Here is a 26,256-nt window from a genome sequence, read left to right as displayed (position 1 = left end):
AACAATAACAACAACAACAGAACAACATCAGCAAATAGGATATGTACAAATATTATGGGAAAAGTGATAGCAAAGAAGCAGTTAGTGAAATAAATAATAACACAGAAATTACGATGAACATTATTACACTATAAATGGAGCAATACAAATGCCAATAGAAATAGCACTATTGATAATGAATAATAACATTAATTACCTATATTATCAACAATACAATTGTTCAAATGCAACAATACATATATGTAATGATAACTTGAAATACAGAAAAAAGCAGATAAATGGAGGGGAAGAAAGAGAAGCAGACTATATTAACCTTGTAGATTGTTATAGTAACAATAGGGGACGGTGTGGCGCGGTTGGGAGAGTGGCCATGCCAGCAACCTGAGGGTTCCTGGTTCGATCCCCAGCTTCTACCAACCCAGTCACGTCCGTTGTGTCCTTGAGCAAGACACTTCACCCTTGCTCCTGATGGGTCATGGTTAGTGCCTTGCATTGCAGCTCCCGCCATCAGTGTGTGACTGTGTGTGTGTGAAGGTTTGTGTGAATGGGGGAATGTGGAAATAGTGTCAAAGCGCTTTGAGCACCTTGAAAGTAGAAAAGCGCTATACAAGTAAAACCCATTTACCATTACCATTTACCATTGGTTAAGCTTTGTCAGTGTGTCATGTGTTACAAAAACTTTAATATGATGAAACATGATTATATGCATGAGTGTATGTATGTATATTTACTTGTATATGTACAGCATGTGTATATGTATGTTTGTACAGTGATGTATATGTACAGTATGTACATATGAAGTTTGTACAGTGAATGTATATGTACACTACCGTTCAAAAGTTTGGGGTCACATTGAAATGTCCTTATTTTTGAAGGAAAAGCACTGTACTTTTCAATGAAGATAACTTTAAACAAGTCTTAACTTTAAAGAAATACACTCTATACATTGCTAATGTGGTAAATGACTATTCTAGCTGCAAATGTCTGGTTTTTGGTGCAATATCTACATAGGTGTATAGAGGCCCATTTCCAGCAACTATCACTCCAGTGTTCTAATGGTACAATGTGTTTTCTCATTGGCTCAGAAGGCTAATTGATGATTAGAAAACCCTTGTGCAATCATGTTCACACATCTGAAAACAGTTTAGCTTGTTACAGAAGCTACAAAACTGACCTTCCTTTGAGCAGATTGAGTTTCTGGAGCATCACATTTGTGGGGTCAATTAAACGCTCAAAATGGCCAGAAAAAGAGAACTTTCATCTGAAACTTGACAGTCTATTCTTGTTCTTAGAAATGAAGGCTATTCCACAAAATTGTTTGGGTGACCCCAAATTTTTGAACGGTAGTGTACATGTATGTGTATATGTATGTTTGTACATTGAATGTATATGTATATGTATTTGTATATGTATTTTTTGTACAGTGAATGTGCATGTGGATGTACAAACATTGAGTGTGTAGGTATGTACTGTATTTGTGTATGTATGTAGGAGCGTAGGTACCTATGTGTGTATGTATGAATAACTGTGTATGTGAGTATATTTGTGTATTTGTATGTACAATATATTTGACTCCCCGTGTGTGCGGGAGCCAGAGCACGGCCCCAGCCACCCAGAGAGTTCAATCCAAAACAACAGGTGTGGCCCCCAGGGAACAAGTGACGACTTTTCAATCATTCTAATTTAAAATTGCATTAGAAACTGTCGAGAGTTTTACCGCGGTTATCTTTAACAACGTTGATCATTACATCCCTATAGTGCCTCTCAATTATTTTCTGTAATGACTCCTCTGGGGGACAGACATTTTGACCCCCCTGAATTGAATTGATTTACTGTTGACAACTTGATAAGATGTATTTATTTATCTGACCAACAAATGCACTGAGTTACATTCTTTTTTAATTTAAATTTTTTATTAATCAATCCAACAAAATAATATACAATAATACCATAATAATACAATACCAATTCTAAAACCAAACCCGGCCTAGCAACATTCATTATAGCAATCAACAGAGCAATTAAGAGGACACACAAACATGACACAAAACAATCCAAAAGTAGTCAAACAAAAATCAATAATATCAACAACAGTATCAATATTGATAAGAATTCCAACATTGCAGTGATTAGAAGTCTCTCATTGACATTATTATCATCACAGCCATTTATAAAAAAATAAAATACAAATATTTAAAAAATGAACAATAGTGTCAGTGGCTTACACTTGCATCGCATCTCATAAGCTTGACAACACATTGTGTCCAATATTTTCCACAAAGATAAAATAAGTCATATTTTAGGTTCATTTAATAGTCAAAACAAACATTCTTTATAAATGCCGCAACGACGCCTCCAATTTTTTTCATTCCTGTCACAAACGTATCCGTCCGTCCGCCTCCGTTGGCTCTGCACTCATGTGTCCCTGTGTACTTACTACTCCTACTGGGTTAACGTACAAAGTGATCTGTTGCTTAGTTTCAGCACTGCCGCCACCTAGCTGCAGTCCTGTGTAACGTTCAAACACAAATACTAGTGTAGACACAAACATTGATAATGGAAAAATCACTACAACAATAGTTGGAAAAAGTTGGAATTTTAGAATTGTTGTTTCAAAGATTACAACTTTTTTTCCCATAAAGACTTTTTTTTAAATGACCCTGACAAAAATTGGAGTTGCACATTTTTTTTTCGTAACTATTCAACCTCGGAAAATAATATCTCAGCAGTAACCATGCAATCTTTATCATGTCCAACCCGAAGTTTAGCATACAGCTGTGGGGTTTTTTCCCACATTAACAAGTGGGTTTGCGCCCGTGGCAAACTGGATCGGACGACTAAATCCCCTCATGTAACACAAAACGAGCACAAAGCCTTTCAGTGACACTAAATAGCGTCATCATTTCACCTAATTACACTGCGTGGATCCTGAATGTAACATAATGCGCATACAGGATTTGTTTTGTTGTGAGGGGAAACATCAGCGAGGCCTGAGCTGCCAGACGGCGGTGGCGGTGCAGGGAAACGGCGCCACGCTGGGAATCGACTTCTTGAAAAGAATTTTAAAAGGCGGCGACGCTGAACGCTGAAGAAAGAGTCGAGGGACACATCTGCTGGCGGTCTAAATGTAGAAGCCTTCAACCATCTCTCAATTTGCCACTGTAATTATTGATGGATTCAGAGCGTGTGACATGAAACTACTTATCTCAGGGGGGCATGTGGAACATACATCGCACATTTTATTGATGATCAAAGCAGAAGATGGGAAGTTGTCTTTCATTTCGACGACTATTGACCATTTAAAAGAACTGCATGAAACAGGACTTTTAAAAGCTATAAATGCCTGGAACTACTTCAACATTATCACCCCTCAGCAGGGTCATATTTTAATTCATTCATATTTTAAAACATGGCATAAATACTTCATCCTCATTTAGAGATCAGACATAATGGAACCTCTTATGCACCATAAGCTGCTAAAATTCTGAGAATTTTTTTGCGAAATACATAAATTACACAATTTGTTCTGCATATATTTTGCTTTTGTGAGGATTATGATGTCACACGTATAAATCCGATAATAAAATATATGAGATATGAGGCACAATTCCCCTTACTGTGCTGTAGGTGGGTTCGGGCAAGCATATGAATCACTCTTTTTCTGCTACCTGTGTCGTAAACTTCCCCTAAACTCATTTAAAGAAGCGCCAATTATTTTGGGATTTATTCACTGTTTCATAAGGAAGAAAACATCACACTTCAACACATCAAAACGAAACATCACACGTCAACACATCAAAACTTATCAGCCACCTGAAACGCCACCATCACTAAAACAGCCTGCAGAGACGCCTGCTGTTACAGAAGCTGACCCAAAGCCATCTGCAAAGAACGGTGTGCACAAAGGTTAGTGCAGTGTAAGGATTTAATCATTGGAAAATTGTATATCACGGTTATAGTGGCCAAAATGATCACCGTTATTATTATTATAACGGTATTGTTGAATGTGCTCAAAAAGTACTTATACACACACTGAAAATCTTTTGACCAAGTGGTTTTTAATAGGTAAAATAAATAGACACACTGTTAGAAAAGCCACTGTTTTGCATGTTTTGTGTTTCTTATGCTTCACTAATAGTGTTTTAGTCTCAGTATTGTATCTGTTTAATGGCTAAGCTTTTATTTCTCTACATATTGAATTGTGCTGTAACACTTTAAGAATGTTTCAAATGAAAAGTGCGTTGTAGATAAAATGTATTATTATTTTTTTAAATTTCTGTGGGGTGTTGTGGCGTCCTACTTTGTCCAGCGGTTCTTGAACGCACGGTAAAAACACCTCTGTCTCGTATTCCTCTAAGTATAGAACGATCACTCTGTTCTAAGAGAGCACAGTTTGTAGGTTCAATGTGCACTGCATTGAATATCTTAGTTGCTCAGACAGTAATGTGTTTATATAAGTTTAAATTTGGGGTATGTCGTTTCTTAATGTGCATTTAAGCTAGCGAGCTGGCGCCAGTAAGCGTGTGAGTTTATCAAAGTGGAGTTATCAATCACTGTTTTTCGATCATTCCAATTTAAAACGGCAATACTAACCGTCGAGGAATCTCCCCGCAGTAATCATTAATACCTTTGACCTATGGATGGCCGATATATCGAATGTACTCGATATATCGCGGGTTTGTCTCTGTGCGATATAGAAAATGGCTAAATCGTGATATTCGAGTATATGTTCTCACAAAGTTGCTTTTAGCTGCGGGCATTACACTACAGGCTTTTCTCACTCTTTCTTGTGTCTCCTTCTCACTGAGACGTAAAACAAGCGCACCTTCTTAGATACGTCACATACTGTCACGCGTGCAACGTCACACGCTCTCGCCGAGCAGAGAGGTAGCAGCATCGTAACGTTAGCTGTGATGCTAGCGGAGTGGTGCGAGTGGTAACACGAGAGAAAGAAGGTGCGAATCTGGTAACAAATGAAGGAAGAATTAATTGCCGCCCTGCGATGAGGTGGCGACTTGTCCAGGGTGTACCCTGCCTTCCGCCCGAATGCAGCTGAGATAGGCTCCAGCACCCCTGCGACCCCGAACGGGACTAGCGGTAGAAAATGGATGGATGGATGGAATTAATTCCCAAGAAAAACAGCACAGGGTGAAGTGAATTACATTTACATTTACCATCGTCTGGCGGTGGTTTGGCTTCAAGCGGGAGAATGTTGAACAAGTATGCGGCAAAAGCGTTGCTACAAAAGGTAGCACCACTGCTAATTTGTAGCATGACTTGAAAAGTGACTTGAAAAGTCACCCGCTAGAGAATGAAGAGTGCTTCAAACTCTGCATGTCAATATCTCCGTTCGGTGCCACATCAACTAAATGCCCAAGCAACCTTTTCCAGATCAACACCGTATGAAAAAAATAGTCAACTATTATGCAGCTCATTTTTATTTGACAGTTATTGAAATATCTTGTGTGACATCATGCACAAAAGTGCACTATTTGTTTTAAACTATTGTAGTGGCGTTCTGTACAAAAAGTGCACTTTAATTTAGTGTTGTTTTGATATGTCATCTTAGTGACATCATGCACAAAAGTGCACTTTATTTGTTTTAAACTATTGTAGTGGCGTTCTGTACAAAAAGTGCACTTTAATTTAGTGTTGTTTTGATATGTCATCTTAGTGACATCATGCACAAAAGTGCACTTTATTTGTTTTAAACTATTGTAGTGGCGTTCTGTACAAAAAGTGCACTTTAATTTAGTGTTGTTTTGATATGTCATCTTAGTGACATCATGCACAAAAGTGCACTTTATTTGTTTTAAACTATTGTAGTGGCGTTCTGTACAAAAAGTGCACTTTAATTTAGTGTTGTTTTGATATGTCATCTTAGTGACATCATGCACAAAAGTGCACTTTATTTGTTTTAAACTATTGTAGTGGCGTTCTGTACAAAAAGTGCACTTTAATTTAGTGTTGTTTTGATATGTCATCTTAGTGACATCATGCAAAAAAGTGCACTAATAGCTTGTTTTAAAATGTCTCTGACAATCTTGCACTTTCTGTTTTGGAAATGACATGAATGTTTGTGCCACTGCTTAATAACTGTTTAATAAATACAGTTTTGGTCAATTGACTTAGTTGTGATTTCCCTCTCTGCATGAAAGTTTAAAATGAGCATATATTAATGCAATATGAACAAGAATGTTTTAATGTAGACACATAGAATCATGATACTGATGTGATTATATGCATCAAGTGTTAATTCAAGGCTAAGGCAAAATATTGAGATATATATCGTGTATTGTGATATGGCCTAAAAATATCGAGATATTAAAATATTGAGATATTAATAAAAGGCCATATCGCCCAGCTCTACTTTGACCATTACATTCCTAGTGCAGTGCTTCTCAGGTATTTTTTGTCATGACCCCCTAAGGCAGGGGTCATCCATTTCTTTTGTGAGAGTTAAATAGTCCTGATGCAAGGCACAAATGTCCACCGCAGTGTACGTTGGTTCTCAGGAGGATATTATTGTTGGCAAAGTGTTAATTACCCTGCAACTCATTGCCTAATTAAAGACACAGCTTTTTAATAAGGCTTTTTATTGATCACGTTAAGCTCTTATGGTTTTTATTATTTATTGTGTTGTTTGGCTCTCAGTCTCCGTTCTAATTCATCCCAAAAGTGTTCTATCAGGTCAAGACTCTGTGCAGGCCAGTCAAATTCATCCACACCAGACTCTGTCATCCATGTCTTCATGGACACAGTCATGTTGGAAGATGAAGGGGCCCGCTTCAAACTGTTCCCACAAGGTTGGGAGCATGGAATTGTCCAAAATGCTTTGGTATCCTGGAGCATTCAAAGTTCCTTTCACTGGAACTAAGGGGCCAAATGCCTGAAAAACAACCCCGCATCATAATTCCTTCTCCACCAAATTTCACACTCGGCACAATGCAGTCCGAAATGTACCGTTCTCCTGGCAACCTCCAAACCCAGACTCGTCCATCAGATTGCCAGATGGAAAAGCGTGATTCATCACTCCAGACAAGGCGTCTCCACTGCTCTAGAGTCCAGTGGTGACGTGCTTTACATTGGACTTGGTGATGTATGGCTTAGATGCAGCTACTCGGCCATGGAAACCCATTCCATGAAGCTCTCTGCGTACTGTACGTGGGCTAATTGGAAGGCCACATGAAGTTTGGAGCTCTGTAGCAACTGACTGTGCAGAAAGTCGGCGACCTCTTTGCACTATGCACTTCAGCATCCGCTGACCCCTCTCTGTCAGTTTACGTGGCCTACCACTTGGTGGCTGAGTTGCTGTTGTTCCCAAACTCTTCCATTTTCTTATAATAAAGTCGACAGTTGACTTTGGAATATTTAGAAAAGAGGACATTTCACGATTTGGATTTGTTGCACAGGTGGCAGGCATCCTATGACAGTTCCACGCTGGAAATCACTGAGCTCCTGAGAGCGGCCCATTCTTTCACAAATGTTTGTAGAAACAGTCTCCATGCCTAAGTGCTTGATTTTATACACCTGTGGCCGGGCCAAGTGATTAGGACACCTGATTCTGATCATTTGAATGGGTGGCCAAATACTTTTGGCAATATACTGCATATTTTATAACACTTTGTAAATGTAAAGGAGGCTAAACAAAGTCAGTGTCAATCAATGTGATTTCAGCAGATTCAATATTTGCCTATTTCACACACTCTGTTGACTGAGTTTTCTACCTCACATTTAGATGGAGATCATGTTGCAGGTGACGAGTGGTAATTACGTCTCGTGACCTGAGGGCGAAGGTGTATTGTCTGCAGCGTGATGCTTTGAAGCGATGCTAAACAAACATCCGTGCCGTGATCCAGCATCCTCATTCCCGCATGATTTTTTGACTTCTCGTGAAAGCATTCATGTGAAGCAGTCAAACAGATCGCGCCTTTCAGCATCACCTGAATCGAGCATAAAAGCTGCAATACAATTAACTTACTTGGCTTTATGAAGGCCCGTGTCGCACGTTCATTTCATTTCACTCAACAGGCCCCACAAGCGCGCTTTGTACTGCCGTAATAAGCAAAATTGCAATCTGGGTTGATTGCAGCTCGGGGCTATTTGACTGTTCACGGGTTAAGTGAATTGTCAAAGTTCCGTGGCGTAGAATTTACAGCACGCGGAAGCCGCCTTCCATCATGGCTGAAGCCGCTACTTTAGCAAATAAGAACACCCTCTGCATTCATCAAACGTGACCTGAAATTGTCCTGCTGGCCCGCTCGCACGTTGTAGAAGTGCTGGCTTCAACAGAAATGTTTATATCGGGATGTAGCCATGCTAAGCTGCGTGCTAAGAGACTTTGTATAATCTATCTCTTAATTGCTTCTCTCGGGGCCCTTCTCAGTTACGTGTCACTCTCGGCGCTCAGGCCTGTGTTTGCAGCCTCAACCGCCGACTCGATCGCGGTGCGCCGGCCGCATGCAAATGAGGCCCGCGTCTTCTTCTCCTCCACGCCGTGAGAGTAGGCGCTTGTGCTTCATTAAGCAACGGTGCCCGCTAAGCCAGGCTAATGGCTTCCCGGCTTCCCGACACTCATTTAGCGGCCACTGAGAGACGCGTAGGTCACGCGTTTGAACGCGCCACGTCTCAGTGGAACAAAGCAAGGGGCGAATTCAACATACGGATCGTAGCCTGATATAACAAACACCGCAGACACACCAGAACATTTTTCTCTTAGCGGGGGAGCTCTGAGGTTAGATGGCGATGAAGATGTCCAGCAGTGCAGCCTCCCAGCGAGAAGGAACAGCTCACATATTGGACTTTTTTTTTTCTTCTTTTTCTTGCTTTGTGGTGCTCACTTTTAGTCCATGAATGTCCTTCTACAACAGACCTGGGCAAATTGCGGCTCATTAAGCTTTTCAATCAGGCCCGCCGGACATTCCCCCAAAATTTTTTTAGATCTTTAAGATGGAAACTGTAGCCGCCATTATGATGTGCAGTAATGTTTGCAAATGACCGTAAGTCTTGAACTATACAAAGTATTTCAATGGTTGGAATCTACGCTGTTGCATGATATACTAGTTACTATGGTAATCTAAAGGCCTACTGAAATGAAATGTTCTTATTTAAACGGGGATAGCAGGTCCATTCTGTGTGTCATACTTGATCATTTTGCGATATTGCCATATTTTTGCTGAAAGGATTTAGTAGAGAACATCGACGATAAAGTTCGCAACTTTTGGTCGCTCATAAAAAAGCCTTGCTTGTACAGAAAGAAGCGTCTGCTATCCAACTCAAAGTCCTCCTGGTTGTGTTGCTGCAGCCAGCCGCTAATACACCGATCCCACCTACAGCTTTCTTCTTTGCTGTCTTCATTGTTCATTAAACAAATTGCAAAAGATTCACCAACACAGATGTCCAGAATACTGTGGAATTTTGCGATGAAAACAGACGACTTAATAGCTGGCCACAATGGTGTCCCAATATGTCCGCACAATCCGTGACGTCACGCGCAAACGTCATCAAACCGAGACGTTTTCAGCAGAATATTTCGCGGGAAATTTAAAATTGCACTTTACTAATCCGTATTGGCATGTGTTGCAATGTTAAGATTTCATCATTGATATATAAACTATCAGACTGCGTGGTCGGTAGTAGTGGGTTTCAGTAGGCCTCTAAGGCCCCTTCTACACTAAGCCAATTAAGGTTATCTAGGGAAAATCCCACCTAACCTTATCCATGTCCACACACACACAAAGGTCGTTTAAGACCCCCTCCCTCCCTCCGTCCGCCAGCGCAACGCGACCTAGTACGCATATGCGAAAAAAATGTGCGTGTCATAGTCACCTCTGACCTGGAAGTGTATCCTTACCCTGTGTTTCAATGTAGACTATTGCTACATTTCTTTTAACGGTAAACCTTGCTTGCCTCACCATCAGCAGCTGTTAGACTATTATAGTGAATCACACCTGAGCCATCATACCTGAATCAAATCTTAAATGGACGTCTGAAAGTAAACAATGTGATAAATAACATTTTACAACAATCATAGATATCTGGTCAGGATACTGTGCTTGTCAGCTGAAATTGGCGGTCGTACTTGACGGCCGCAACCACTTCATGGCTCCACAGTAGTTATGGAGTACGAAACTAGACGTTGAGTAATCGCTCGACATACTTCGCGGACAATAACTAGTAATAGTCTGCTTTGCCAGTCCAAATGCATTCGCTGTTTTTCGTAGTCTGTCTTTATCTCCCCTTCAACAAATGGACAGTTTTTCACTAGGTAGAATCACAGCTGACCTGGACATTCGAAAGTTCTCTTGCCGTTCAGCTGGCACAACACACTCGGTGACTAACATATCCCACCAGGCTGCCGTTCTTCAAGGCCTCATGCAAAACCGTCGCTCAACATTGCTATGTTGCCGTCTGAGATGTGTTGTATCCCAAATAACTGCAATCGCGCGTTTGCTTCTCTTAAGGTATTCATGTGTGATTTCCACACGGGCAAGTCTGGATGACTCGCCTCCATCTTTGTCAGAGGAGGGGAACCCTAAACGCTGATTTAGTGTGGCTGAAACGAGGCTTAGGCTAAAAAAATATTGGTTTATGGGGTTATCCGGCTTAGTGTAGACATAGCCTTAGTCACAGCAGCTCAGACAAGGCACCAAGCAGTGTGGGTGGGGAGCGTTTCCACAGAGTGTTTCCAGAGCGGCCAGCCTGAAATGCAGGTGTCAGGGACAGACGCTGAAGGAGATTTTTACAACAAAGTTCTAAAGCTTAATGATATATTAGATGTATCAGATTGTAGGTGTTTTTTTTCGACTTTGCCTTCATATTTCGCTGTGTTTGTTGCATTTTTGTTGCATTTCGCTTGATTGTAAAATATGTCGATTGAGAGGGGGTGTGACGTTCATATGATGTCAATATTCAGTGTTTTATTGTTCGTAGTTAATATTGTAAATCCCACATTCTGGGTGTCTCATTCAGTAAAAAATATAAAATTCCATTCAGTTTTTTAAGGCGGTCTGTCATAACGTTTTTAGCATTCAATCAGACATTATTGTGAGGTTTTGTATTAGTGTTACTAAAAATCGATATTCCGGCCCCCAGACACTTTTTTTTTCTCTAAAATTGGCACCTCCCAAGTCAAAAATAATTGCCCAGGCCTGTTCTACAACCTACGCTACTGAAACTGATGTAATGTACCCTTTTCCACAGCCAAACAAGCCTGAATCCCATCAAATATGTTTGGGATGAACGAGAACGTAGACAGACCCTCAAGCATCCTGGTGAAAGTATTCTCAGAAAAGTTAAGTTGCTAAAAACAAAAAGAAAGCTGACTAATTAGAGCAGGGGTGTCAAACGTACGGCCCGCAGACTGGATCAGGTTTTATCCGGCCCGCGGGATCAGTTTGCTAAGTATAAATATGAGCCAGAATTTTTGAATGAAAGAAACTGCTGTTGTAAATGTGTCCACTAGATGTCGCAATAGCAATTATTTGTATCTTTGTAGATTATGCTAGATATGTAAAAAAACAAAAAAAAACACATGATGTTAGTGCAGCACATAAATAACATCCTGTAATTTGATTTTGATATTATTTTTTTTATCTTGATAGATTCAAAATGAACACCAATGATAAACATTATCACATAATTAATTCAGAAAGTATAAATAACGACAAATAAAGATAGAATACTATTAACCGCGACATGTAAGTGTAAAAAAAACCCAACAACATTATGATTTGTACATTTTCAGAATGTGCTTGTTCTATTTTTAAACAAAGATAACAATCTGAAGTTGTCTTCATTTTTAAGTTATCATGCCGGGATTTTACCAGTTCGGCCAACTTGGGAGTAGATTTTTCTCCATGTGGCCCCCGATCTAAAATTAGTTTGACACCCCTGAATTAGAGCAACGCTACACTACTTGTTAGTCTGCTGACTGACCATGAGCTCATAGAGATGTTTGGTACGGTTCACCATAATGTAGTCCGTCCAGTCATACTAATATTGCCATATTATCACACAGGAAGTCTTGCTACAGTAGGGAAGGGATTCATATAGCCCCCATTCCTGGGTGGAGACTGGAGAGGAAGAGGGAGGATAATCATTTTTGCAATGTCATTTGCTGAAAATGATAGAAAGCGCCACTCGACATAGCAACTGATGCTGTGGTCAAAGTTAGAATTGCTTTTTTTTAAATGTTATTTTATTTTAAGCTATACAACACTCTACTGCTATCTGGCAGCTAAAGTGGATAGTGCAGCCCCCCGTTTTTGTCACGTTTCATGTGTCAGGTAAACCGTGACAAATTGGGCCATATAAATCCCTTTCCTACTGTATGTAAGACAACTCATATTTCAAGCAATATGACTATGTTTACATTGAAGGCCAAATTAGACCAAATCAGATTGTTTCTAAACCGGGTATTTACCAGCTGATTGTTTGGTTTACAAGTAAAATGTGATCTTTATCAGACTCCAGTATTAACACGCACAGGACCCAATGTGGTCTTAAAGTGGCCTTGACGTCACTTGCCTGCGCAGTTCGACAAAGTGAAAACAAAGGAAGTTGACCGGATTCCGTAAACGAACAGGGAAGGTGCTACTACAGAAGAAAACATGGACGCCACAGATCAGTGTGTTAGTGGGTTTGTGTCTTGGTTGTTGTGTCGAGGAAGTAGTCAGATGATAAAAAAACAACTGCAGGGGGAGGAAGACGAGAACTGCAAAAAGGAAAGTGATCGTGCTGCGCACACGAATAACACAGCTCGATCAAAGATGACGTAAAAGTCGCAAACAGGTTAGACTACATTCATATTTGAAAAAATCAGGCGACCTCCTGTTGTGGCCCAAATCTAATGCAAAAATATCAGATTTGAAGCACTTTGGAGCGTTTGGACTGGCAAAAAAATATCAGATCGGTGGAGGGCAAAAAAATCAGATTTGGAGCCTACGACTATAAGGGCCTGATCCGGAAAGATCCAAATATCATGCGCTAAACGATGTGTGCAAACTATACAATTGTGTAAACATGTTGCGTGTGATCTGCTAAGACTGCGTGTACAATTGAAAAGTGGTGCGGAGCGCCCTATTTAAAATGTTTGTGTGTACTACTGGCCAAATGGGCCTTCCACATTCATGCTATTATCAATCAATCAATCAATCAATCAATCAAAGTTTACTTATATAGCCCTTAATTACAAATGTCTCAAAGGGCTGCAGAGGCCACAACGATAATATGCTCTCCAAGCTGTGTGCGATGTTGTCTGACTAGCAGCACACCTTTACTGTAACATCGAATTACAATCTATAGCAGGGGTCACCAACGCGGTGCCCGCGGGCACCAGGTCGCCCGTAAGGACCAGATGAGTCGCGTTTTTAAAATTAAATCTACATAGAAAAAACACAAAATACACTTTCAATCAGTGCATCAACCCAAACAACCTCCCCCATGCACACTCATCCACACCCACTCACACAAAAGGGGTTATTTCTTTCTGCTACCAATATTCTGGTTCCCACAACATAGACAACACATCTGCAAGGGACACAGTCCCTGAAGCACACATGATTGTATAGGCTGCTGGTCCACTAACATTTTCATTAATTACTATTTTTTATGTAATTATTTTTATATTGTTTTGCTTTCTTTTTTATCCAAGAAAATGTTTTTTATTTATTTATCTTATTTTATTTTATTTTTTAAAAAAGGGCCTTATCTTCAACAGACCAGGTTGTCAATGAAATTAGATTTGTTTAAAGGGTTTTTTAAACCAGGCCCAGTCCAGATAATGTCCAAGTCGGACTCAGCAACACACACCTTCATTCATGTACACAGAAAAAAATTAGGGAACACAACAGATTGCATATAATTTATAAACAAAATTACATTTTCAAAATAAGCATTTATGTACAGTCCAGATTATGTCCAGGTCACTCAAATTAGGGAACACAACAACAGATATCATATAATCTATAAACATAATTATACTTTCAAAATAAGCCTTTGAGGACTTCTCATCTTTTTTTTAATGTTTTTTGGCATCATTATCGTTTTCAACCATGTAACTTTCTAAAGTTAGAAAATACTGAATAAATGTTTTAAAGAAAGTAATACTAAGTGAATATCTGTTTTTGGCCTTAAAAATAAACATTTTACCGAGTACTATAATTAAATTGACTAAATCATGATTGTCAATGAACTCTCCTAAAATAACAGAAACCACATTAAGCTTCATAAAGAAACCAATCCTTAAACACATTTTTTCAACTTCCACCCAAAACAAAGACACAATATGACAATACCAAAACAAATGCAGGGTGGATTCAGGCTCCTGACAACAAAATCGGCAATCATCTGACTCTGTCATATTGCATAATTTTAACATTTTCCCTGTGGGTAAGAAGTTATAAATAATTTTAATTTGAAAATAACGATTTTGCACATCGATAGTGGTTTTATAGATTAGTTTGAATATGGCATCCCATGGCAACGGGCAGTCAAAAAAGTCCTCCCATTTTACATTTGTGTTGTATGAGGCAGCCTTCAAAGATTTCTTTATTAAATAAAAATTATTTTTCTATTTATTTTAATTCCTTTTTGCCAACTAGAATTTCTTATTAGAGGTTTACAAACTAATAATTTAGTAGTTCCATAATTAATTATTTGTTTACATATTTTCCCAATTACTCCAGTTAGTTGATAAAATTAAAAGCTTGAGCAAGCATCACCATACATAGTTCTAAATTCATCATACTTCATAATTTTACCATTCTCATTGATAATATCATTGACAAAAATGATTCCTCTTTCAAACATATTTTTCCAAAAGAAAGGCTTTCCATCTATTACAATATTAGAGTTCATCCATATTAACTGCTGCAAAATATTGTCTCTTTTTTCTGGCACATAAAATTGAAAACACCACTATGAGTGGATTGTTTCCTTTATGTTTCCCAGCAGACTCTCTGGGAGGAGATCACTTGTAAAAAAGGATACAATTTCTTTTGATACAGTACATGTTTTTTGTCCAACAGGACATTTGTGTACCACTCAATGTTTAAATACATCTTTGGAACAATTGATGCTTTTAAAAACAGACACATAGCTTCCATGTTGAGAAGTTTCAGGCCCCCATATCCATACTCATTGTACAAAACCTTTCTTTTAATCTTTTCTGGTTTGCCGTTCCAGACAAAATCGAAGACCCTCCGCTCATAAATCTTAAAAAAGTTTTGTGATGGAGCTGGTAATGACAAAAACAAATAAATAAATTGAGAAATAATTAACGAGTTGGCAATAGACATTTTACCATACAAGGTTAGGGATTTCCCTTTCCATAATTGCATAATTTTGTCCAGCTTTCTTAGTCGATTATCATAATTTACTGAGCCTAGATCTTCCAGATTTTCTAGGACAACAACACCAAGTATGTTAACTGGTCCATCTGTCCACAAAACAGGCACTTTGCATTCCATTCGAAAGGACGTTCCCTTTAGATTTCCGATCCTTAACATTTTACATTTATCATAATTAAGCTTAAGGCCAGATTGCTGTGAAAATATGTCCAAAAGATTAAGAAGGTTCCGCAAACAATGAGGAAAAATCTTATCTTTGTGAATCAGCCTTTTCTGACATGAACTTCATCAAGAACAAATACAGAACACGCCTCACTGATGCACATCATCACTCAGAGTTGCAGTGTCAAGTTACACACCAGAGTACAACACACTAGTTAACAGCATGCAATGCCAGGCTTCCCACTAACTGACAAAGAAACAGATAACAGATTTGGTGTCCAGTTTAAAGTGGGACATGATTTAAAAATTTGAGAGTTTACTTTTGTATTTTACATGAGTTATTATTTGTACAAACATGGTGCAAAGTAATTCATGATTTGTTAAAAAATGTTAGTGGCTAGCTAGTTAAAATGGGATATTGTGATTTCACAAGACTGTCTTAGAAGTGATCATTTGAAAATGTTCAATTTGAAAAATGTGCACTTAGAGAAAATATAAAAATAAAGTGTTGCATATTGATATTTATCTGTTTCTATATATATTTATTGTGAGAAATCATTAAGATGATCAGTGTTTCCACAAAGATAAATATCATTAATTATTAATAATAACAGAGTTAAAGGTAAATTGAGCAAATTGGCTACTTCTGGCAATTTATTTAAGTGTGTATCTAACTGGTAGCCCTTCGCATTAATCAGTACCCAAGAAGTAGCCCTTGGTTTCAAAAAGGTTGGTGACCCCTGATCTATAGATAACAGGAACTATTTTTAGTGGCGGACGCGCTGCAGGGAGGTGGTGGACCATCACACCTGCAGCGCATTCATGCGTCTAGAATGATCCAAACGCAAGAAGAAAGATGTCTTTTCATATAGGAAATATGCAATATATATAAATATAAGAAATGTGTTATATATTATTGTATTATTATATTTTCCTATATATATTTTGTGAATAAAAAAACAAACGGCATTAAAAAAAAAAAAAAAAAAAAAACGCAAGCAGACACCAAAATGCATTAATTGAATTTGCAGCCCCTTAAGTCATCCAGCAGCTATAAAATCATAAAATGATATTGCAGAATAGATGATATGTCGAATATTTTTTATTCATGACAGTCTAAATATGTTGACATACACATGTAGGATGGAGGATTCTCTGTCCATCATATGTCTTTGCAGCACGAGCACCTCTTTTCTCACAGCTGTGTGTCTAACTCTGCCAGTTTGCACATACTTTTCAGACGTGCTAATTAAAGACGTAAAGTAGCGCCTAAAGAACAGCGATCAGTCTTGATAGATCACACTGTGTGTGCTGATTAATTAATTATGTTTGCACCTTTTCCTCCCAGTATTGTGGGCGTTCTGATGATCAGCATACATTCTGCATATTCATGAGGACAGACACTAAATGGATTGGCTTCTTATTCTGCTCACTTAAGAGACAAAATCCTCTCCGCACAAGTTTAGCATATCAGCTTTGCGTGTGCTATCAAGTTTGCACGTAGTTTTTTTTAAATACATTTTTGTGATGAGATGTCAGTTAAGAGCATTATCTGTGTGCATGTTTTCTATGCTAGTGATTGCCATTCTCAAATATCAACTTGTCAAGTTCAAATTCTTTGTAGGTAGAAAAGCGCTATACAAGTATAACCCATTTATCATTTATTTATTATAGTGTGAGTGTATTTTGCTTTTTCTTTGGCTTTTTGGGGCTTTTTCTCAAACACCTAGCCCCAAAAGTTGGGTTGGTTTATTGCATGACTCCAGTGTAATTAATTCGACTTCAGCACAGCGAGCAGGACATCTTGTGAAATGCAAACATACCTCAAAAAAAGTTGACTTAGCACGTGTTTTACTTTTTTTTCTAATTTCTTTTTAAAGGATTTTTCACAAACCACCTACAATAGGAAGGTTATTCATATTGATTCATCGCACTTGAATGAGTCTAACGCCAGTCAAGAATGTTAAAATAATACTAAACGGTGGACTTTTATTCATAAAAATATGAAAAAGCTGATGATGATGTGTTTGACGGAGAAGCAGCTGGAAGGCGATATTGTAAAAGCTCACTCTCCAAGGTAAATATAGTACAATATTATTACATTACTTCATAAAACTACTATAGTTGTAAGTAATACATTCTATTGTATTGTGTTACAAAATATGTATTAACTAAATGTTTGTTTTTGTTTTTAAAAATGATTTTACATGTTAAAATTGCGTTGTTTTGGTGTTGTTAAGCACCAATTAAATCGATTTCAATTCATTTCTAGGGGAGACATTTATTTTGGATGTTTGAGCTAAGAGCTCAATCACAGAACCAATTAAGCTCTTAAGTTAAGGCACTACTTTAAGTTTTTTGCTACTTACAAATGTTGGACTGCCTTAGTGCATACCTCCCGTGTACTTTATTAGACTTCAGTTCAGTGAGCAACATGTTAGCATGCAGAAATCAAATCTGTTGAATAAGCACTTCTTAATAAGCACAGGTGTAGACGATCAGCTACTCAGGGGCGTAACCTTTTGAATCGTTACAGTCGTCCCTCGTTTATCGCAGTTAATTGGGATCAGACATGACTATGGTAAACACATTTTCGCGAAGTAGGATTATTGATAATAAATTATTCATAGTTGGAGCATTAACTAAACGGTTTACGGCCGTTCAAATACATTTTTTTACATAATAAGAGCCCTCGAAACATTCATTTCTTATTAGCATTAAGTGTTTTCTACTGTAGATTACAATACTCAAAAAAAGAAGCATGGTCATTGCTACGGGCATCGTCCAACCAGTACAATACTTAGTCACATCCTGGGTAATTCCTCTCAGTTAGACCTAGGCTTCCATGTACATTGTACTGTAACAACAGGTGTGTGTTGTTCTGCCAAAAACTTCGTCAACTTGATAAACGCAGCTACGACCATTAGCTTTGTTGTTAGCATTCCATGTTGACTTTGCATGTTTGCGTTTTCATACCACATCGATCATGCCAAAGCTGTTTTATTGACATTGAAGATAACGTGCATCAAAAGAGTTCATCTCCACTTTGCATCTGTGGGATCTGATCCGAGGATGTCGTTGTTGCTTGTGCAGCCCTTTGAGGCACTTGTGATTAAGGGCTATACAAATAAACTTTGATTGATTGATAATAGCTGATAGCAGTCTGCGATGTTATGTCCCACTGTTGTCTTTTGACATAGCTCCAGTCAAAGTCTCACCAAAGTGTAGATGTGTTATTGATGAGGAAGGTGTTGAAGAAGAAGTTTGTCAAAAATGTGTTCCGTCAAAATTTGATCAATTTAAAATTGTTGCGATGAAGATCCAGTAGCGTCAAGATTAGCCGCCGTGCTGTTAGCATTATCACCCTTAAACTGTAAATAGAAGTCCCGCTTAGTAAATATTTATCGATCGCCACAACATACAGTAGTATACACTCCAAGTTCAATATAACACGGTTCTTGGGCTACATATTTTTTACCCTTTATTTTCGAAATAATATGATAAATATAATTCCCAAACCAGATCTGAATAGTGGATTGTGCTAACCACGTCACAAAATGGGTGGGCACTATCCACCAGTAGGTATTGACATCACAGGGTTGATATTTTGTTGTTTTTATTTAGCCACATTTCTATTTAGTGTCTTACAGTTTCTTCCGACAAAGGAATAAAAAATGTTCACGCTGCTGCTCGTTCATGGTGCTGTTGGTTCGGCTGTTCTCTCCGTCGTTAAGCTAAGTACTATCTTTATATTTTGTGTGCTTATAAATGTTTTACAGCTTCTCCGACACATTTTGTATTCTTATCAACTTTACAAAGCACTTGCTCTCTTTGTTTCACCCCTTCACTTTCAGCTAGTTAGCTGCTAAGCTAGCAGAGCTAAGCAAGCCCCGCTCCGAAGCCCCCCCCCCCCTCCGAAAACAGCAAGTACTCGACTCGGTGAAGGAAAACATGTGAGTTCTTCCTGCTAGAGGGGCGTGTCTGCCAGTTAGAGCAGAGTAACTTTGTAACTTTAGATGCAGTGTACACGCTTGCTATTGAGCTAACTAGCCCAGTTTGTAGCAGCCCTAAACCGATGCTACGGCTAAAACGCACACCAGATTTAGCTCGTTAACTAGTCCTACATCCCAGTCTACCGGCCACCACACTGGGGTGAAAAGTCAGGGTCCATGGCACGATTGCGTTTTAAAGAATATCGCTTTACTTTGGGCCGCGTCATTTCAAACTTTGAGTGTAATAGAAAATAAGACAAATTCTCCATAAAACCAACACATAGACCATGGGTGCCCACACTTTTTCTGCAGGCGAGCTACTTTTCAAGTCGAGGGGATCTACCTCATTCATGTATATAATTTATATTTATTCATGAAAGAGAAGTTTTTGTTAACAAGTTAAAGGTGTTTAATGATAATACAAGCATGTTTAACACATATATATTCCTTTATTTCATATAGACAAGAATGTAAGTTGGTGTATTACCTGATTCTGATGACTTGCATTGATTGGAATCAGAGAGTAATGCTGATAACGTCCACATTTTTAAATGGAGGAGGAAAAAGTCCTCTTTTCTGTCCAATTCCACATGAAAGTGGTTTGTTTTGGCCTCTTATTTGTCCAGCTCCATACTCGCTTTTAAACACTTTACAAGAAATACATTGGCGGCAAACTCCATAGCTTGCTAGTTTGTGTGCGCTAGCTTTCTGAGACTCTTATTTTACTAGCGCAGGCAAGATGAAGCAGCGCTTTTATTGTGAAGACAGCAACTTTAGAGTCTTTAGAGTTTTGACAGCAGGTACGGACAAGAGTCTGTTGAAATGAAAAGTGTTTCTCGCCTTCCTGTCGGTCATTTTTTCTTAATAATGAGCTCGCAGCAGCCAGTGTCATATCACAAGACCCTCGGGTGCCGTGAATGTCAATCAAGTGACGAAAGCGACGTCTTGGTGAAGATTGAGGATCGCTCATTTTTAAGTCTATTTTTTTAATGCCTGGCTGGCGATTGACTGACACACCCTCCGCGAATGACCGGTAGCTCGCGATCGACGTAATGGGAACCCCTGACAAAGACTATGGCTTGAAAAAAAGTTTTTAAAAGAAATCTGCGATGTAGTGAAGTCCCGATATTTGAAGCGCAATGTAGCGAGAAAATGGGAACCTCACACAAACATGGACAAACTTCTGGAGAGCTGTTAAAGAACGCATCCTTGCATGAGTGGTTGAAGGACAGGATACTTAAGTTGGTCAGGTCAGTGGGCATCTTAGCTTCGACACTTACACACTTCAACTGTGTTTGGCTTTCTCTGAGACAGTTTGACTCCGCATATTAGGTTATTTCAATCGTCATTATTTCCCATGGGAGAATCTGCTGGAGTATGGCTTTGTGTTCTTCCTGCAGCCTTCTCATGGAGAGGTTGTTCCTGCTAGAGGGGCGTGTCCGACAGTTAGAGCAGAGTCATTTTGTAACTTTAGATGCCGTGTACACGCTTGCTACTGAGCTAACTAGCCCAGTTTGCAGCAGCCCTAAACGAATGCTACGGCTAAGACGCACACCAGATTTGGCTCGTTAGCTAGTCCTACATCCCAGTCTACCGGCCACCACACTGCGGTGTAAACGGGTGAACATTTCAGGGTCCATGGTACGATTTATATTGGGCCGCATCATATCAAACGTTGATAACTCCACGTTAAACCCAGATTCCGAACTAACAAAGGTCTTAACTCATTCTCTTTCTATGCCACATCAATGTGGAATGCACTCCCAACAGGTATAAAAGAAAGGGCATCTCTATCCTCCTTCAAAACCGCAATAAAAGTTCACCTCCAGGCAGCTACAACCCTAAACTAACACCCTCCCCGGATTGTTAATAATCAAATGTAAACAATAAAATGCAGATACTTTTTCTTATGCCTTCTGATCTCTCTCTCTCTCTCTCTTTCTCTCTCTCTCTCTCTCTGCCCAATACTTGCTGTCCATATCCTACCAAGTCAGACCTACACTGTTCCAATATCCATTTCTCTGTTCTCAATTGTTGATGACTGATGATAACAACCAAACCTAACCCCCCCGTCCTCCCCTCCACACCCCGGATTGTAAATAATGTAAATAATTCAATGTGATTATCTTGTGAGATGACTGTATTATGATGATAGTATATATTGATAGTATACATCTGTATCATGAATCTATTTAAGTGGACCCCGACTTAAACAAGTTGAAAAACTTTTTCGGGTGTTACCATTTAGTGGTCAATTGTACGGAATATGCACTTCACTGTGCAACCTACTAATAAAAGTCTCAATCAATCAAAGTGTAATAGAAAATAAGACAAAATCTCCATAAAACCAACACATAGACTATGGCTTGAAAAATAGTTTTTTTTTATTTTAAATCTGCGATGTAGTGAAGTCACGTTGAAGCGCGATGTAGCGAGGAAATGGGAACCTCACACAAACATGAAAAAACGCATCCTCGCATGAGTGATTGGAGGACAGGATACAAAGGTACTTAAGTTGGTCAGGTCCGTGGGCATCTTAACTTCGACACTTACACAATTCAACTGTGTGTTTGGCTTTCTCTGAGACAGTTTGACTCTGCATATTAAGTTATTTCAATCGCCATTATTTCCCATTGGAGAATCCGCTCCTAAATGGCAACAAATCAGCGGTCTATCAGCCTTGCGTCCTTGGCCTGGCAGCGTCTTCTGACAGTGACAACAGTGGGGATTCTCCAGCATCCATAATTGATGCGTACATCCGCCGCTTCTAAAAGAATCCGCCAGACAACCAATCTCCATAAAACCAACACATAGACTATGGCTTGAAAAAAAAAAATATTTTTTTTTAAATCTGCGATGTAGTGAAGTCACGTTGAATCGCGACGTAGCAAGGAAATGGGAATTTCACACAAACATGAAAAAACGCATCCTCGCATGAGTGATTGGACGACAGGATACAAAGGTACTTAAGTTGGTCAGGTCCGTGGGCATCTTAACTTCGACACTTACACACTTCAACTGTGTGTTTGGCTTTTTCTGAGACAGTTTGACTCGGCATATTAGGCTATTTCAATCGCCATTATTTCCCATGGGAGAATCCGCTCCTAAATGGCAACAAATCAGCGGTCTATCAGCCTTGCGTCCTTGGCCTGGCAGCGTCTTCTGACAGTGACAACAGTGGGGATTCTCCAGCATCCATAATTGATGCGTACATCCGCCGCTTCTAGAAGAATCCGCCAGACAACCTATCCCACTTGTACATTTAAGGCGATTAGCTGGAGTCTGGTATTTTAACGAGCCGTGGAGGGAGGGGGGGGGGGGGTATCCAGGGGCGGCGGGCGGCAACAACTGATTATTGATTAGGCGCGTAGGAAAGATAAAGTGCGGATGAGCTCTTTTCTGTGTGTGTCTCCTCGCCACACGCTATTGATCAGGGGCTCGGATTCTTGTTCCAATTACACCCGGACTGGGACGCACTTTGGGACGCTTCTTGATTTAGGACAGATATAAATAAGAGCATGTCTTTGTGGGACCCCCACTACATCAAACCGATTACTCCTGACCTTTTCCCCCCTCACCCCCCCACCCCCCACCCCCACCCACTACCATGCTTAACTCAGCTTAGCTCAGTACAGAGGAGGGAGGGGATAAACCAAAAATCGTGGCTTTTGCAGAGGGCGTCCTAAGACAGACCATGTCTGCTCCCATGCGTGCAGCATCATCTTTACAGGTTTAGCAAGGTAATCATGTGACACCCCTCCCCAAAGCTGAAGTGAAATATTTCTTGATATGGATTATAATAATCACTCCTGCTAGAGTGCAGCATGAAAGAGAAGTGTGCTGATAAACAGCCTTACCTGATTGAACAGGTGCAGGGGAAAAAAAAAAAACACTCTCCTGTTTCAAGGCATGCAACGGGTGTTCATCTGAGTGAAGCCACAATGAATCCCTTGTGGCAGCATCGCCCACATCCTGCTCGCTCCGCACGGCTCTGGCGAGAGATGGAAGGAAGCGAGATGGAGGTAGACAAGGGAGAGAAAAAAAAAAGACAGGGCGATTTTAGTCCATCACTGCCGGCTACAGAGGGGGTCGCTCTCCGTCAACATCTCCGCCCGCCCTGCTGCCTCTCATCGCGCCGCCAACGGACGACTGAAGCCGGTGATAGGGGAGATGGGCGGTGCGCCACCAGCGTCCGGTCCACTTGGTCGTGTCCGCACTAGTCCGCCTGCATGACAAGTGTGGACCGTTACAGCGTGAGGCTACTTTTTTTTCTTTGGAATCTGCGCAGTTTGGGGACGTTTGTCTCTCTCTCTCTCTCTCTCTCTCTCTCTCTCTCTCTCTCTCTCTCTCTCTCTCTCTCTCTCTCTCTCTCTCTCTCTCTCTCTCTCTCTCTCTCTCTCTCTCTCTCTCTCTCTCTCTCTCTCTTTTACACTGCCTTTGCTCACACTGCGGTTCAATGTGTGAGTGTGTGCGTGTGTGTGTGTGTGTGTGTTCTTGCTCTGTATATTCTACCCTTCTTGAGACACCGACAAGGTAAAGAACAAGTTAGGACCGAAATCATGGTCCCAATACGGAAAACCATTGCATCTGATAGAGGGCCAAATACTAGAGTCTGTGAACATTGCTCCAAAGTCAGGATTTTTTTGTTGATTTAATGTGCATACAAAGGTAAACATTGGCAGGTGCAAAGGCAGCAATATATGATGAAACAAGACGGCAGCAAAAGAAGGACTTCCCTATTCATACCCGGAAAAAACCCGCCAGGTGAACAGCTGATTTTACAACTTCCGGTGCTGACGTGAGACCACCCGCGTCCCATATGTGACCCTAGGATGAACTATAGTGGCCATTAACAGTGTGTGTGTGTGTGTGTGTGTGTGTGTGTGTGTGTGTGTGTGTGTGTGTGTGTGTGTGTGTGTGTGTGTGTGTGTGTGTGTGTGTGTGTGTGTGTGTGTGTGTGTGTGTGTGTTTGTATTTCTACCCTTCTTGAGACATCAACAAGGAATAGTACCTTCCATATGTAGACCGGTGAACAAGTTAGAACTGAAATCATGGTCCCAATACAGAAAACCATTGCATCTAATAGAGCTCCAAATACTAGAGTCTGTGAACATTGATCCAAAGTCAGGATTTTTTGTTGATTTAATGTGCATACAAAAGTAAACACTGACAGGGGCAAAAGCAGCAATATATGATGAAACAAGACGGCAGCTAAAGAAAGACTTCCCTATTCATACCCGAAAAAACCCGCCAGGTGAACAGCTGATTTTACGACTGCCGGTGCTGACGTAAGACAACCCGCGTCTCATATGTGACCATTAAATAAATAAATAATAAATGGGATGAACAAATACACTATGGTACTAAGATTATAGTGGCCAGTAACACTGTGTGTGTGTGTGTGTGTGTTTGTATTTCTACCCTTCTTGAGACATCAACAAGGAAAATAACCTTCCATATGAGGACCGGTGAACAAATTAGGACATAAATCATGGTCTCAGTACAGAAAACCATTGCATCTAATAGAGAATGTCTCATTTGCACCCCTGATGGTGAAATCTATCAAAATTAAGGTGGTCCCAAAAATGAGGGATTTTTCAAATTTACTCTGTTGCAAGTCTTGTGTATTCTTTGTAACTTTTTTGTGTGTGCTCTAGCTATTGAGGTTTTTTTTTCCAGGTCTAAGTCTGGACCCTCTCCCCGGTAGTCCAGCCTTAGACTGAATATTTTTTTACTCACCCCACACTCCACCATCTTTCCACCTTTTTAAGGGGCGCCGGAAGTTGGCTGACCCGTCAGTAATGTTTGTCTGCTCTTGAGTGGGACTGTGCTAAAAACTGTGTGTCGGTTTTAAAAGTGCTCCCAACTCTGGTCAACAAATGAAATAACAAGTTTTTGTCAAAATTTGAAGTGCTCCCCCTCCTGCCAACATATGTATCTAGAATCGTACCTTTTTTATATTAACATATGATGCATATATTATTAATGTTGTAAATACAAATCTTTATAAGGGTGGTCCTAAAAGGGTAAGCATTTTTCGCAGGTCTCAAGAAGGTAATAAATACAAGAATGTGTGTGTGTGTGTGTGTGTGTGTGTGTGTGTGTGTGTGTGTGTGTGTGTGTGTGTGTGTGTGTGTGTGTGTGTGTGTGTGTGTGTGTGTGTGTGTGTGTGTGTGTGCGCGTGTGTGTGTGTGTGTGAGTGTGAGTGCGTGTGTGTGTGTGCGTGCGTGCGTGCGTGCGTTTCACATATTTGTTTATTGTTGGGCACTCACATTGTTGCAGGCATCTATCAACTGACTTATCTGATTTAACAGAAATGTATATTTTTTTCAATTATTTATTTTCATTTTATTTGAGACATACTGTAATACCTTGAAGTAAATAATGAAGATTAAAAACCAATTACAAACAAACAAAAAAATATATAAATACATTTTAAAAAAGCTTATCTTTTTTATATTTGCATAGTATGTATATATTTTTAATGTTGTAAATATAAATCTATATATATCTAGAAAGGGTGGTCCTAAAGAGGTAGGTATTTTTTGGAGGTCTCAAGAAGGTAACAAATCAAGAAATACAAGTGTGTGTACATGTGTTTGACACCAACAAGGAAAAGTACCTTCCTTATGAAGACCGGTGAACAAGTTAAGACTGAAATCATGGTCCCAATACAGAAAACCATTGCATCTAATAGAGCTCCAAATACTAGAGTCCGTGAACATTGTCAGGATTTTTTGTTGATTTAATGT

General features: G+C 39.7%; 1 protein-coding gene across 2 annotated transcripts in view; it reads right to left on the bottom strand.

Moving 5' to 3' along the window:
- sntg1 (syntrophin, gamma 1) overlaps positions 1–23,574 on the bottom strand; it is a 118,160-nt gene extending 94,586 nt beyond the window's left edge. For both annotated transcript variants that reach the window (XM_062022529.1, XM_062022530.1), the window contains exon 1: positions 23,362–23,574. The gene's annotated coding sequence lies outside the window, so the exon portion shown is untranslated. The remainder of the gene's footprint in view (positions 1–23,361) is intronic.
- Between the last annotated feature and the right edge of the window lie 2,682 nt (positions 23,575–26,256).

The sequence above is a fragment of the Entelurus aequoreus genome, linkage group LG16, assembly GCF_033978785.1.
Source record: "Entelurus aequoreus isolate RoL-2023_Sb linkage group LG16, RoL_Eaeq_v1.1, whole genome shotgun sequence".
NCBI classification, from domain to species: domain Eukaryota; kingdom Metazoa; phylum Chordata; class Actinopteri; order Syngnathiformes; family Syngnathidae; genus Entelurus; species Entelurus aequoreus.
Note: the sequence above shows the minus strand (reverse complement) of the source record. Positions and strands in the feature narration are given on the sequence as shown.